The 16199-nt window shown below is 36.3% G+C and overlaps 1 pseudogene; it reads right to left on the bottom strand.

Moving 5' to 3' along the window:
• Nucleotides 1–3363: 3363 nt before the first annotated feature.
• Nucleotides 3364–14256, bottom strand: LOC127445695 (putative hydroxypyruvate isomerase; annotated as a pseudogene).
• Between the last annotated feature and the right edge of the window lie 1943 nt (nucleotides 14257–16199).

Below are 16199 nucleotides of genomic sequence, written 5' to 3'. Positions count from 1 at the left end.
GCACTCACTGTGCAAAGATCACGGAGAACTTTTCGCCGACACACATTTCACATGAAGGTAACCAAATGTGTCAGGGTGTTTTTAGCCTCCGTATTTAAAAAAAAAAAAACAACCTGAAGAAGTGAATGAAGATTCATTTTAAAGTATTGTTTCCTTTATGCACACTGGACTCTATATAATGGACATCCGTCGATCTGTGAATGTTTGGCAGAAAATTATTTAGCAATTCAATTGTCTGAAACTGTTGTAATATGTACATTATGTATATACAGAGACAGATTTGTAAGAAAACTGCTTAATAAATCTTAAGTTAAAATGTTTCAAATGTTGAAGTGTCCAATGCATTGAATTTTTTTAATTTTTTTTATAGATGCCAAAAACTATGCACAACTGATATTTTGATTGCTGTTGGAAATGGAAGTCTGTAATTCAATTGTAAACTTGAGAAAATTAATATCGTCATTTCTAGAGCGCAACAGTCTGGTTCCAGAAGTAAAAATCCCATTGTTTTCTCCATTGGGGAATTTAATTTTAATGATAGCTTGTACACCTTTAACCTCCTGAGACCTGAGCGTGACTGCTGTGTGCATTTTCCTTTTCCCTTTTAAATTTGTACTTCGTAGCACCTAATAAACGAGCATAAATACATATATATATTTTTATAGAGAAAATAGTTTTCCTAAACATTGATGTCCACATATGTGGACAGTGAGACTAAGTTGTGAAATTTTAAATAATACCAAGAAATAGTCAGATTTTTTTTTATCAAATTGTTTGTTTCCAGGTGTGTTGGTTATTCATGTTTTTGAGACATTATAGACATTACATCAGAAATTAGCATAATTAATTCTGATTCAAAGTAATGACCAGAATCATCCAATCACTGCCGACCATGTTAAAATAAAATGGTACATTATAAATTCTGAATCTATGTACTGATTATCATTGTCTCATGTCTGTCAAACATGTTGAGTGATCCAAACATCATCTGCAGCCTGAAACTGAACTTTTGATCAGAGTTTAGGAGTGAATGCACTTAACTGCATAGGATGCTCCCTTGATCCCTATTTAGTCAATGACTTAACCTCCAGTGTGCTGCTGTCTGCACTGATCTCAGAACAGTTTAGAAATGCACCTTATTTTCATCCTAACTCCATATAAAGCCTCTGAAAGACATTTTTCAGATTTTGCATGAATACATTGATTCTCAATGTGAAAATGCACAGTGAATATAGGAATGCATTTACTAATGTTAATGAATACAACCATATTGTACAGTGATAACAAGATCAAATAACACATTTTATATTAAAATGAAACAAATTGACCCACAGATGTGAATGTTAATGTTGAAAGTTTTTCAAAATAACTAACATGTTTTTTCAACTTTTGAGGGAATAATGTCCCAAAATCCACGTATGTGGACATCTTGTTTACCAGCTCGCTGATGTGTGAAAACGAATTTTTTTTTAAACCAGTATATCAAACGAAACTAGAGACGCTACTCTTTACACCCAAACAGGTTTCAATGAAAAAACTTAGAGGTTTCTTACCACAGGCACTTTTATTGACTCTGCGACCATAGAAGTACCTCAACGGAATCAACGTCATGTTGTTGTGTCACATGACTCGGTGCGGCAGAATTTTAACCCTTAAATGAAAGTCATGAGTGTAGTGAACAGTTTTCAGTTGGTTTAAATTCAATAAGATTGTGTGTTGAGTATAGCGAAGCCAAAATACAACGTCCCCACGCGTGTGGATGTGGGGTCGCATGAGCATAAATACAGACCTACCGTGAGATCCGAGGTTGTTAATCGGTGGTATTTGCTTCTGTTGAAGCCATCAGTTTGTTATTTTAACTTAATTTTTTCTAAATCGTGTCTACACACAATTCTTGAAGGTGCAAAATCCAATCAGAGAATCTAGTCAAAAAAGTGCGCCAAAAGAGCTCTGCAGTAACGGCATACTCATATGATGCATTCGATTCGGGTTCCCTACACTCTCAAACTACTTTTATATTTGTATATATCTGAATATTTTGCAATAAACTTAAAATATATTGTTTCTATTCCTATAATCAACAACTTTAAATCAATAGTTTCATATTTTTCCATCATTTTTATTTCGATTACGCAATTCACAATGCTTCATGGGATTGCAGTTCATTCCCTCAAAGATGTTAATTACACAGTCTTGTATCTTTGTCTTTTTGTTTTATTTTCAAATAATTACATATATATATATATATAATCTTTTTTTTTTGCTTCAAATCAAAGTTTGTAATGTTGTGATTCACCTCAGAGCTGGTTGGTTTGAATCATGGCTTACAAATCTCGATCTGGATGACCTGCAAAAGTGTCAAACCTGACACTAATGAACTCGCTCAAGGTTGTTTTTGCATCTAAGTAAAGTCACTCGAAGTTAAAAAAAATATGAGTTTCTGCCAGTGTGTGAAGTAATTGTAGCCGATTGCATTAAACAGTGGCTTTAAGACCCAGTAGAAGATGCTCGGCCAACCATTTACACCAGCAATGAAATAAACCATGAAATGATAATGGGCGAAGAATGTCAAAGTTTTACACGTTGCAGATTAATAAACAAAACAAGGTTCCTTTAGACTACATTTGATGTTGTCTAGCTAATATTAACATTTTCAGTTTTTCAAGGCTCTCACTCTTTTAGACCAATGAATTTTCAAGACTTTTCCAGTGGTTTCTGGAAACAGTTTTTTAATTGAATTAATTACATGGTATGCCGACTAATTAATCAAATTAATTGCATACATAAATATTTGCTGAGAAAGCCCCTCATATAACAATAATTCTGTAAATATTATGATTAAATAATTATTAAGTTATATTTAATTATAAATAATCATCTCAGGTGCGTTGCATCATAAACATACCGTTTTATGTCGCTGTGTCAAGTTAAACGTAGTTTAATACTTAAAAAGATCCCTGCCTTCAGATTTGCGCTCCATCAAGCTGTGTTTGTACACAAAGACGTGTTCTCATCTTGTGCTGTCTGCTGTCAGTAAGTGTGGTTTGTTCTCTGTACAGCTGCTCGTTGCCTATACAGCTGGAGTTTCACTTACTGCCCCCTGAAGAAAACAGTTGGTACTACAAGCTTGTGAGGATACGCTCAGATGGAAGGAATATTCCTTATTACGGTCCGAATCATGATGAATTTTGTTAATTTTTTAACAAATGTGTTAAATTAATGTGTTAAATCGACAGCCCTAATTTTAATTTGATTATTTTAGCATTTTGACTCATAAATCATGTAGACTGATTTGTGAACCATTTTAACCAATTCACTGAAAATAACCAATTCAAAAGAAGGATTCGTTCACAAATCGAACTTCTACAGGCCTGGAAATCATAAAAAAAAATTCGCTGACATTTTCAGTTTTCCATGACCGTGGGAACCCTGGTAACTAAAATTACATTTACATGTATTCATTTAACAGACTCTTTTATCCAAAGTGACTTAAAAAACGAGGAAGGATACAACATAAACGATTCATCTTCAGGAGACAGTAACATGAAAAGTTCTGCATTACAAAGTTTCAATTGTATCCGAAAGGTACTAGCCAAGGCAGATTAGAGTGCAAACGATTTTTTTATTATTATTATTATTCAGAGTGTAAGGAAAAGTTGTGTCTAGCCATTTTTTGAAGACAGATGACCATTGTAACAAGCACAAAGCAACAGGTTTCATTTAATTATTCACAGAGCTGGGGAAAGTTACATTAAAAGTAATGTTACATTATTGCATTACTGATAACGAAAGTAAAAATAATTTTTATTGAAAGTTGCCATGTAAAAATGGTCAAAATTAAAAGGTTAGGTGTGCTCTTTTTATTATGTCAAAATGTCAGACAGCATTTGGAATCATCCATCAACGTAAAAAAAAAAAAAAAACTAAATGTTCGAAAAATGTCCGGTTAATGCAACAGGAGTCTATAAGATGCCCACACTTGCCTGTCATGGTTAAGTATTTCCGTTTATATTGTGTTAAGTTGCCATCTATGATCTGCCAGTGGTACATGTTCTAAAAGGAGTTGAGGTGTTAAAAATGCAACTCAAACATAATTTAGAGATACAACAAAGTTCTATAATGTGAGGTCTTTTGGTTTTTTTAAATTGTGTTTGTTCATCTTCACTTCAGCTGTGTTCCGATTCACAGGGCCCCTACACAGTGTTCACTACTCCCTACACACTGAGCAGGGGATATCCGGAGAAGTTTAGGATGAATCCTAAAGCGTGATATCGATGTTCACTTGTTCCCTATGCCGTTTTTACACTGCCAACGATTTGGAATCTCACTTAAGATACCTGAATACCTAGTCAAGTCTACTTTGCAGGGCACTATCGGGCAATTGGAATGTACCCTGTGGCTGGACTGTTCCCTCTGATGGACTTGAGTTGACAATAGAAAGCCATTAAGAGAAACACTGAAGCCTTTTCATCATTGCTGGGAAACACTGCAGCTGCGACTGCTGCTTTAATGCACTCTCTGTTTCTGTGGCGAGTCCCAGACAAACTCTACACTTATGATTTATTTAGCTGAGAAATCAAAGAGCGCTGAAAGTGAATTTATTATCCTGAGAAGGACAGCAGGGTGCTGTGAAGCTGTTCCATAATTAGGTGACTTAAAATAACTTCATGTGATGTTGTCTCATCTCAGTACTGGCTACAAACACAACATAAGGCAAGTTAGAAAGCGGTTCTATGAAAACCACTTAAAAAAAAGACTAGATAATAACTAGACTAACATTTTCGATGCAAGAAACTTTGATTAACATTATAAGACCTCAGGCAAAATACAATACAATGCTTAAAACAGAGTGGTAGAATAGACTACTACACTCACCATCTGTAGTTTGATGTTTGGATGGCCAACTTTCTGTAGAATTGCTGCGGCTATGAAAAATGACAAAAAAATAAGTGTAAAAAAAAAAAGTTGAATCAAAGGAAACATAGCCACACCTGGAAAAACATTCTTACCTTGGTGTGGAGAGTTGATTGGCTCAATCAAACCAAGAATTCCTTCCTATACAGAGAAATATACAGTAGTTACATAATTATATGGTTATAATAACAGAGTTTATACATCCAGCAATCCAGAAAATTGAGTTTCACTGTTGAAACTCAAAAAATGAACATGCAGTGTGATAGGTTCTCACAATACAGTGCAACAGTCTGCTTCTGGAAGTAAAAATCCCATTCAATCTCCATAGGGGAATTGATTTTTAGCGATAACATATAAATCTTTAAAGACAGACCTACCGTGAGCTCCGAGGTTATTAATCGATGGTATATGCTTCTGTTGAAGCCATCTGTCTGTGTTAATCCTTTAAGCGCTGAGGGTGTTTTTAAAGATTTCTTGTTTCAGTGGCATACCCAGAATTGAAGGCTTATAACTTGACAAAAAACAAAACAAAAAAAAAACAAGCAGGGTCAAGTGTTTGGTATCATTGTAAAGAAAACATAAAAAAATAAATAAATAATAATGTAGATTATGATAAATTCTGAGACTCTCATCCTAAGAAACTAATGAAAAATCACAAAAAATGTTTTCTTATTTTTCTGATTTGACATTTATATAAGAGCCCGACTGATATGGGATTTTTGACACCGATACGATGCCGATTTTAGAGGGGGAAAATTCACCGATTACCTATATGGTGACCGATATAGTACATTTCTGAGCTGGAATGAAAACAGAACTTTTCTATGTGGATTGTGCACCGATTTGACTATGCAAACGTACTCAGAAGGCTGCTTTCTTAAATATTTTTATCAAAGAATATTTGACATTATTATTATACATTGTCAACAAATTCTAGAAATGAATACTGAGAAAATAAAGAATAAATAAAAAATACAATAAATAGCTAAATAAACGCCAGTACTGTATGTTCAGTATCAATCAGTTAATGACCATTTAAATAAAGAATAAATAAAAATACAATAAATAGCTAAATAAACATCAGTACTGTTTAGTATCAGTCAATTGCTGACCATTTAAATAAAGAATAAATATAATAAACAGTAAAATAAACATCAGGGGCCAGTTGCACCAGCTATACGTACATTACAACTTAGCCTAGTTGTGGCGTAAATGGGCACTAAGTCAAAATTTATGCACTACTAAATATTTGAGCGTTGCACCATTACATTTATGTAGGACGTAACCCTACGTATAAACTAAATATTTACGGAAGCCTCCTACCAGGAGCAACTGATGGAATAAAAAAAGTGGACTCACTTAATGACATCAATGAGCTCATGTTTTGCGTGACAGGCATCAATCATTTCAACATACAGTATGATGTTGACATTTACACTCTTTTACATTTACGGGAGAGAAAAAAAACGTACTTTTAAGTTGCTCTTCAGCATGAAACCAATCTAACAGTGCAGTTTTCAGGATGCGTCACCCGGTGTCAAGTTTCAACACATTCAAAATACATATATGATATTAAAATGAATAAATGTCTATTTTTCCAGCCTGTTGTATTAGTGTGGCAGTGTGGAGGACAGGGCCGGGTCATGCCCTAATAAGGCTGATTAAGCCTGAGAGGGATAAGGCCGACCGGAGACGGCAGTGCGACAGAGAGAGAGAGTTACGGACAGCTGTCTGACACCTGTGTGTGTTTGTGTCTTTTGGTTTAAGTTTATTATTAAACTATTATTTACATTGTCAAGCCGGTTCTCGCCTCCTCCTTTCCATTGAATGTGTTACAATTAGTATTTATCACCCCTTATTTATTTTAGATACAGTTCCTATATATTATTATTTACACAGGGCAAATATACTATTTATTAAATCTACTTTTATTACGTATCCTATTTTAATGTCTGGAAAATCAGACTTTTAAATATTACATTTTATAAATGCAATGACTGGAATTGTTCAGTTGAAGGGGGTAACAAACTGTGAATCCTGAACAAAACAGTTTGGTGAATTCATGTTTACACATTAGCTTCCACTCAGCTGACAAGCAATGATAGTAGCTACATAGTTAGCTAGTTAACTATAAGCTCGTTGTCACGGAGAGTAAAAGATGGACTTTATTTACTTTCCAGCATTGTGTCTCACCAACTTGGTAACAACATAGCGTGAAATCAACACTCAGACACAATCCACCACCGCACCGTTGTCTGCTGAGCTGCAAAAAGACGCTCTGATGTTTACCTTTCAACAAACTACTAAATACCTCAATTCAGCCAGTTCACTAACATTAACAAGAGATGCCATTTATAACTAGACCTGGAATAGAATATTAAGAACTACACTATATTGCCAAAAGTATTCGCTCATCTGCCTTTAGACGCATATGAACTTAAGTGACATCCCATTCTTAATCCATAGGGTTTAATATGACGTCGGCCCACCCTTTGTAGCTATAACAGCTTCAGCTCTTCTGGGAAGGCTTTCCACAAGGTTTAGGAGTGTGTTTATGGGAATTTTTGACCATTCTTCCAGAAGCGCATTTGTGAGGTCAGACACTGATGTTGGACGAGAAGGCCTGGCTCGCAGTCTTCGCTCTAATTTATCCCAAAGGTGCTCTATCGGGTTGAGGTCAGGACTCTGTGCAGGCCAGTCAAGTTCTTCCACACCAAACTCGCTCATCCATGTCTTTATGTACCTTGGTTTGTGCACTGGTGCGCAGTCATGTTGGAACAGGAAGGGGCCATCCCCAAACTGTTCCCACAAAGTTGGGAGCATGGAGTTGTCCAAAATCTCTTGGTATGCTGAAGCATTCAGAGTTCCTTTCACTGGAACTAAAGGACCAAGTCCAGCTCCTGAAAAACAACCCCACACCATAATCCCCCCTCCACCAAACTTCACAGTTGGCACAATGCAGTCAGACAAGTACCGTTCTCCTGGCAACCGCCAAACCCAGACTCGTCCATCAGATTGCCAGATGGAGAAGCGTGATTCGTCACTCCAGAGAACGCGTCTCCACTGCTCTAGAGTCCAGTGGCGGCATGCTTTACACCACTGCATCCGACGCTTTGCATTGCACTTGGTGATGTATGGCTTGGATGCAGCTGCTCGGCCATGGAAACCCATTCCATGAAGCTCTCTACGCACTGTTCTTGAGCTAATCTGAAGGCCACATGAACTTTGGAGGTCTGTAGCGATTGACTCTGCAGAAAGTTGGCGACCTCTGCGCACTATGTGCCTCAGCATCCGCTGACCCCGCTCTGTCATATTACGTGGCCTACCACTTCGTGGCTGAGTTGCTGTCATTCCCAATCACTTCCACTTTGTTATAATACCACTGACAGTTGACTGTGGAATATTTAGTAGCGAGGAAATTTCACGACTGGACTTGTTGCACAGGTGGCATCCTATCACAGTACCACGCTGGAATTCACTGAGCTCCTGAGAGCGGCCCATTCTTTCACAAATGTTTGTAGAAGCAGTCTGCATGCCTAGGTGCTTCATTTTATACACCTGTGGCCATGGAAGTGATTGGAACACCTGAATTCAATTATTTGGATGGGTGAGCGAACACTTTTGGCAATATAGTGTATATCATAACCTACAAAAATAAAAAAAACAGAGGAATTCATTATAAGGACATTTTTTTGCCCAAACATTTTAAATCATGGGGGCATTTTTTTAATTTATTTTTTCACTTTCAGTGGCATTTATGTCACAAGCACCCATTCATTTCTAACCCTGAATTACATCTCACACACACACAAATGATCTGCGTTGATTTTTGACAATTAAGGATTTGTAATTTCTCACTTTTATTATTATATATCTCACATTTATTATGGATGCCAACTTGAAAATTAAATTTTTGTAATTAAATGTTTTTTTAAATGCAGATTTCATATATCTATCTATCTATCTATCTATCATATATATATATATATATATATATATTAGGCTTAGGCCTTTCTGTTGCATCGATAATCGGAAGATTTTTACATTAACGATATATATCAGATTCAAAATAATTATTTTCTATGAAGGTAAATACACAGCACATGATCACCGTCTCTGGAGGCTGCTCAAAAATCGCATAGTTTTCCATTAAATTCGACCCAAATCATTATCAAAGGACAATTATTTACTCTAGCCATTGCTGGATGATATATTGTGTATAGGGGCCTGTTCCAAAACTTAGTGAGCTGCCTTGCTGTCTCCTGCCTAAATAGGCAGCTGTCTTCCATGGCAGCATCCTTACTGAAATTATGCCTCGTAAGAGAGCGATTTGGAATGCTCTGAATAGGCAGCAGCACCGCGCATCATTCAAATAGTGCTTGTCACGCGAGACACAACTCACAACTGATTTCAATAGAGGTGGCACCAGAGGAACAACGCGATACTCTAATGGGCATAAATACGCACAGTACACACACGTTTTGGGTAAAATAGTCAGTTTCTATGATGGGGGTGGGACGATAAATTGAATTTCGATATATCGTGAACCAAAAAATGACGAACCATATCGTGGCATAACTAGATATTTCGAAATTTGTAACATTGTTTTCTGTCCATGTGATCATAAATGAAACGACCCGTCAAACATCATAATCTCTCTATCAATTGATTTTACCACTACTACACTTTTTCTACACTGTTTACAGGGTTCACACAAGGTCCTTAAAGTGCTTGAATTTAGTTTTTAGAAATGTAAGAACTGGAATACCTGGAAAATCACCTTGTTTTTATTAAAAGTGCTTGAGATTAAAACGGATCGTTTCCTCCGTGTAATGTGTGTCCATCAAAGATCAAATCAGTGCACTCCACTTTTATTGAATAATATATTTTAATTTCTGTTCATTACAGTCAGATAAAAAAGTAAAAATAAATATTAATTTTAATCTCACGCAGCATGGATGCGCTAAAGAAACTGAGAGATTTGTGTTGATGTTCGTTAAACGGGAACACTGTGAGGTGCTCGTTGAAACCTTTAAAGTGACAGTAACCTTTTAAGCATTTCTTATATAAATGAATGTAAACTCAATGTTATTTCTTGTAAATTATACACATAATTTCAAACAATTATAGCTCATATCATATTATATATACAATTTCATGATATAATATTAATATTTGTATTTTTACAAAGTTAAATTTTGATTATTATAATGACAAACAAATTATTAAAATATAAATATACACTTTCACGTACGATGATAACTTAAAATTTGTCAAAAACAAGGTATCTTATGAGGTAGCATAATTAAGATCTACGTTTTGGAACAGCCCAAGCGTCGGGAGCCTATAATATCTTAAAACAGCTGCCACCGGAGGAAGCTCACTTAGTTTTGGGACAGACCACATGTATCTTTCATAGAGCCTACACAATGTATTTTCAGTTACAAGTTTGTCTTTCTGTGGTTTGACAGCTTGAAAGAAACCTCTTCAAAGATACACACAGAGAAATTGCATAATAATTTCTAATCGTTCAGTTTGGGCAGTTAAACCAGTTTCATACACACCTGCAAACTCATCAACGTCACTTTGTTAATTCTCAAAGAAGTACAAATCCTTTGTAACTTTTGTGTGTATGCGTCCTGTTTAAGGAGCTCTTAAATACCCGTCCTATGCTGTGAGATCTGTGCGACCTGCTTTAGTAAATGTTATATCACCCCCTTGTGGTCTCCCAATGCTATTATGTCAGACATTATACAGAAGCCCAATTGAAAGAATTGGAAAGCCTAATATATATATATATATAGTATATTTCAAAGCCATAGAACATATATTGGCTGCTGAAACATTGTAAGCTGTGATTCTTTGCACCTTAGCTGAAAAGTACATTTAGAGACGGCACCTGTTGGAATTTTAATTGAATAGCCCTGGCATATTTTCAACACAGCCCTAGTTCTGGAGTGACAAAGAAAACACAAAACTAAAAGGACACTGAGTTTCTACACTGCAGCATGTTTCAGGTTCTGTACAAAGGGGTCCTCCATCTCCATGGAAACAGCAGCACGGTTCACCCCCACAGACACCCTCTCCACAATCAAATGAATCCTGCGGAGAGACATGGTAAAACATCCTCACCAGAAGTACTGACAGGTGGAGCGAGTTTCGGGCCAGTTAATGGGGCTGTTACTTGCCTCATCAAGCAAATGTTGCATTGTCATGACACTTTAGGTCAAATCAACATAGTTTGAAAACTCTGTTTTTTAGTTTCCTAATGTCATAGTCAGCACGTGGTACTAAATAGCATTTTCGAAACTCTTAGTTTTTCGGTGGAGCAATATGCTGTTCCAGTCTGGATGAGAGGCTTAAACGTTGTGAAATCAATGTGTTTTCAAATGAAAATGTATTAGTAGGGACGTGGCCTTAAAATCATTTATCTTATGCATGCCTTTTAAAACCTAGTAAACACATATATTTGGTTATCTGTGATGTATTGAACACTGTTGCAACCTGTAACAGAGGTAAAATCCTATATATATATATATATATATATATATATTGCTTATTGTTTGCACTCTAATCTCTGTCTTGGCTCTTACTTTTCTAATACATTTGAATCTTTGTATTGCAGCACTTTTCATGTTACTGTCTCTTTAAGATGAATTTCTTAAGTTGTATCCCTCATTTTGTAAGTCACTTTGGATAAAAGCGTCTGCTAAATGAATAAATGTAAAAAAATGTCAATAAAATCATCTAGCGATCAAACAGATAAGGTTTTGTCGAAATAGCGAGAATGACTTGGAAGAATCAGTTGAAAATTACAAAACAATCAGGGATGTTTTGCATATGCCATTGAGCACATTTACATGCACAACAATACGCTGATTACTCCCAAAAATCAGTTTATTTTAAAAAAAATCTGACAAAGCAAGAAAACCGTGTTTACATGAGATTTGATATAATCGCGTTATTCTCTGCTTTTGCCGTCAAACCAAGACATGTGCTCAACTAGTGCGCACATTGGATAAGCCGGTGAGAACACCGGTAAAGGTGTTTACATGACACGCGAAATCGGCGTAATGGGCAAAAATGTACCAATGTCGACCTGTTTATTCTTACGGTGTTTATGACCTTACCCCAATAAAGGAATGCCGTTTATTGCTTTTACATGACCACACGCGTTGTCGGCTTATTAAGCATAATCAGTGTAAGAACGTGCATGTAAACGCGCTCATTGTTTTCCAGAAAAAGTGTTTTTGTACTGTATATAGCATGGAGTTACATTACAGGTTTGCAATTTCAAATAGTTTTTAATGCAAATAATAAACAGACTTTTTTTTTTTTAAACGTAAAGGAATAGTTTACCTAAAAATTAAACTTCTGTCATCATTTTCTCACCCTTATGTTAATGCAGAATACAATATTTTTTATTATTATTATTAAAATTGCGCACTTTTTAATACAATAGCATTGGAAATTTCCTCACTTTAAAGCATAAAAAGGACCCAAAAGTATCATGCAGGGCCCTCCCCACTCCGGAATCTGAATGTATTAAAAGGGAGCCAATTCTTAAATTCAGAATTTTGCCCAACCCTGAAACAGGCCCGGCAACATCGCAGCTGATCAAGAAAACGCGGTTCCCTTGGAGGATGTGGATAAAAGTGAATGTGTTAGATGAGACGTTTAATCATCAAGAGCAACACTGCAGAGAGAGACACCTCAAGGGAACCTATTTGAGCATATTTGAAACTATTTTAGCGAGTAACAGCGTGAACTTTTAAGCCTAAACTCTTTATAAAGAGTTTTACCTTGACATGTAAACACTGCAGCCTGCACTGTTTCCTATTATATCAGCTCAGGTACTTGCTGAGTGGGAGGCGATGTTTTATGCTTTACATAATACAGATGGAACGCTAAAACTTATAATGGTCTACTGTGAATATAAATCAGGTGCATGAGATATTGTTATGTCTCTATTATATTTATATGATGCATTAAATGTATTAGCATAAGAGGTGCAGTGTTACTGCAGAGCCAAATCCAAACCCTGTCGGAATTTCTGATCTCTTCCAGGAACAGCACCCAGTCCCAAATCTCCATTCTTCAAATCTCCTGAAGCATAAAATAAGTCACACAAGAAGTGACATTTGCATTTCACTGAAGGAAACACAAGTGCTTGCAAGGCAACAAATAATAGTATTCTTGGAAAATGATCCAGAAAAGAAGAAAGCCATCACTGTTGGTTAGATTTTGAACATTCAAAATAGTGTAGTCTGCACATTAAGCGGTACATTTGTGATGTGTGATCATGAGGAAAGGGGTCCTCTGTGTTTTATGTATATACTGTGTGTGTGTGTGTGTGTGTGTGTGTGTGTGTATATATATATATATATATATATATATATAAAATTAAATTTTTTGTCACAAATACACATGACAACAAAATGGCACACTATGTTGGTTACACCATCTGGGTTTGTTTTGGGGTTTTTTCTTCAACTATTCATCATATTTTAAAACAAATAACATAAAACTGTTTCCTTGCATATTTAAAAACAAAAACAAAATCATAATAAAAAATAAAAGATTATTCAGCACTACCCATGCCAACATTTATTTCAAGAATTTAGCTTTTAATTAAACTTTTAATTAGATTTTATGGATTTTTCCCTTAAAGGTGCACTCAAGTAATTTTTTTCCTCATTAAAAAAGTTTAACTTCTAAATACATGAATTGTAATTTTGCAATATATATATAAAATCATGAGCACTCACATTAAAATGAAGACTCCAGTCATATCAGTAACCTTATAAAAGCTGTTTTATTCTACATGGAGAGGGTCCGCACATGGGGCGGCCATGTTAGGATCACATGACCAGCTGAATACTTCTCACTTAATCTCAGTAACCGTCCTGTTATTGGACACTTTCACTCATTGATTAAAGTAATCATGTCTGACTGTGAATACTACATTTCTACAATGACATCTGAAACTGAAAACTATTGATTTTAAATGATGCTGCATCCAAGCCTCTAGGTGTCAGTGTATGTCTAAGATGACACAAAGACAAAAGTTACTGAGCACACCTTTAAGCCCCAGAAAAAAAATATCAAAATGGCTTTGAACTTACAATTCATTTATCTATCTATCTATCTCGCCCTTTCTCTCGTACCCGGGGGTGTGTGTTTAGGAGCGCAATCTTGAGTCCCATTTCATCCTGTGTCGTAGCGCCACGCCGCCTCGACCGCCTGAAATCCCACATTCGCCGCAGCCCGTAACCGCTGCGTGAACTCCGGGAATTCCGTGAAGAGCCACGTGATATTGGCACAAAATTTTAACACAGACATTATAAACCTCTGCAACAGGACAGACTAATGCAGCTGTATCAACGACAGACAGCAGAACTAATAACTAACTGAGTGTTCAAGGTCCAGCTGCTTCCATCATCTGCTTTTATTAGTTATCCCTCTAAACACGTTCAATGTTTACATTCTTGATCCGGCAGCCGACTAGCCACGTGCGTTTTCTGCGCATGCGCACTAACGTGACGCGCGATATTTTGACAGTCCTCTTCTTTTTTTATTACACCATTAGTTACTTTATTCTGTTAATAAATTAATCAATATAAAAAAGTAATATAAACATTATTATCGTACTCTTGTTTAAATAATTTCCCTTTGAAAGGAATATTCCGGGTTCAGCACGTAAGTTGAGCTCAATCAACAGTATTTGTGGCATAATGTTGATTACCACAAAAACATTTTTCGAATCGTCCCTCCTTTTCTTAAAAAACAAACAAAACAAAAAAAAAAACAGTTACGGTATGACACTTACAGTAATACCTGCCAACACTCCCGAGACCTTTTATGCCCCTTTTTACAAGATGTAATATAAGTCTCAGGTGTCCCCAGAATGTGTCTGTGAAGTTTCAGCTCAAAATACCCCACGGATCATTTATTATACCATGTTGTAAATGCCTCTTTTTGGGTGGAATCAAAAACACGCTGTTTTTGTGTGTGTCTCTTCAAATGCAAATGAGCTGCTCCCCGCCGCCTTTCCGAAAGAGGGCTGTGCCTTTACAGCTCGTGCTTCGGATACTACAGCAACAACAAATCAGAACCAATATGACTGACACCGTAAATACCGGAGTTCAGCCATATATGTAAAAATAACGACATAGCTCTGGTCTCCGTGAATCCAGTCAGAGACAATGGTAATTGACAGTAAGCGTTTTCGGGTTAAAAATCTAAAATAACGACATAGCTCTGTTATCCGTGAATACAGTCAGAGACAATGGTAACTTTAGCTGCATTAGCCGTGGAATCAGCTAACAAGCACATTCATAAAGGCGATTTGCATACATTCACAAAATATAAAGTGCGATACTTACATCTTCAGGATATAAAGCTGGAACATGAACAGTTGGTACTGATTCATGCTTGAGAATCAAATATTTAGAAAATCCTGCTTTATATTGACCCTCATTCACAAAGCAGTCTGGTGTAAAATGATTTGCACAAACATACACGAATTTTGGTATGTTTTGGGGCACATTTGCTTCAAAAACTAAACAAGTGGCTCTGATGCCGAGAGTACATGAAGACTCTTATGTTCACTTTTACAGCCAACAACAGAACACTTATGACGCTTTACGAAGCTGAGACATTATTCTTCTCACCGTAGCTGCTCCAGCGCGGAAAAAAATGGTGGACTGTGTGTCGATCACTCAGGGGAGGATCTATGATAATAGGGTGGAGTCCGTCACCAGTGGTGGGTGTGGCCTGCTCTAAAGTGACGTCACTTTAGAGCGGATATTTTGAGACACTGTTTTTGATTAATAGAAATATAAGAAAGAGGAGTGGGTGGACTTTTAACATTGTAGGGTGGTTGTGTACACACACTGCCGACTCACATTTATGTTCAAACGTGAAAAAAAAACGTAAAAGTGGATTTTGCATAATAGGTCCCCTTTAATGGGTTTCTCCAGGTAGGGTTGCCTCCGATCATCTGGTATTTAAATATGAAATGATGCGTCTGGTATCGAATCAATACGGGACACGATTTATCCCATAAGCAGGGCCATAGCTAATGGGGTGAAAGGTGGATTTGTTTAGTGAAAAACAGAAGGTTCAATGTACATGTTCAATAAGATGTAAAAAAATTACACAGATCGAACTATGTATGAATACAATCACTGAGTCATAAAGACAAGAAGTACAAGTGAAGGAAAAAATAATTACATAAAGTAAATAAAAACTTAAAAATACATTTAAACCAACACAGATAAAGA

This window comes from Myxocyprinus asiaticus, chromosome 9 (assembly GCF_019703515.2).
Source record: "Myxocyprinus asiaticus isolate MX2 ecotype Aquarium Trade chromosome 9, UBuf_Myxa_2, whole genome shotgun sequence".
NCBI lineage: Eukaryota > Metazoa > Chordata > Actinopteri > Cypriniformes > Catostomidae > Myxocyprinus > Myxocyprinus asiaticus.
The sequence above is the reverse complement of the archived record's forward strand: the minus strand, read 5'-3'. Positions and strand labels throughout refer to the sequence as shown.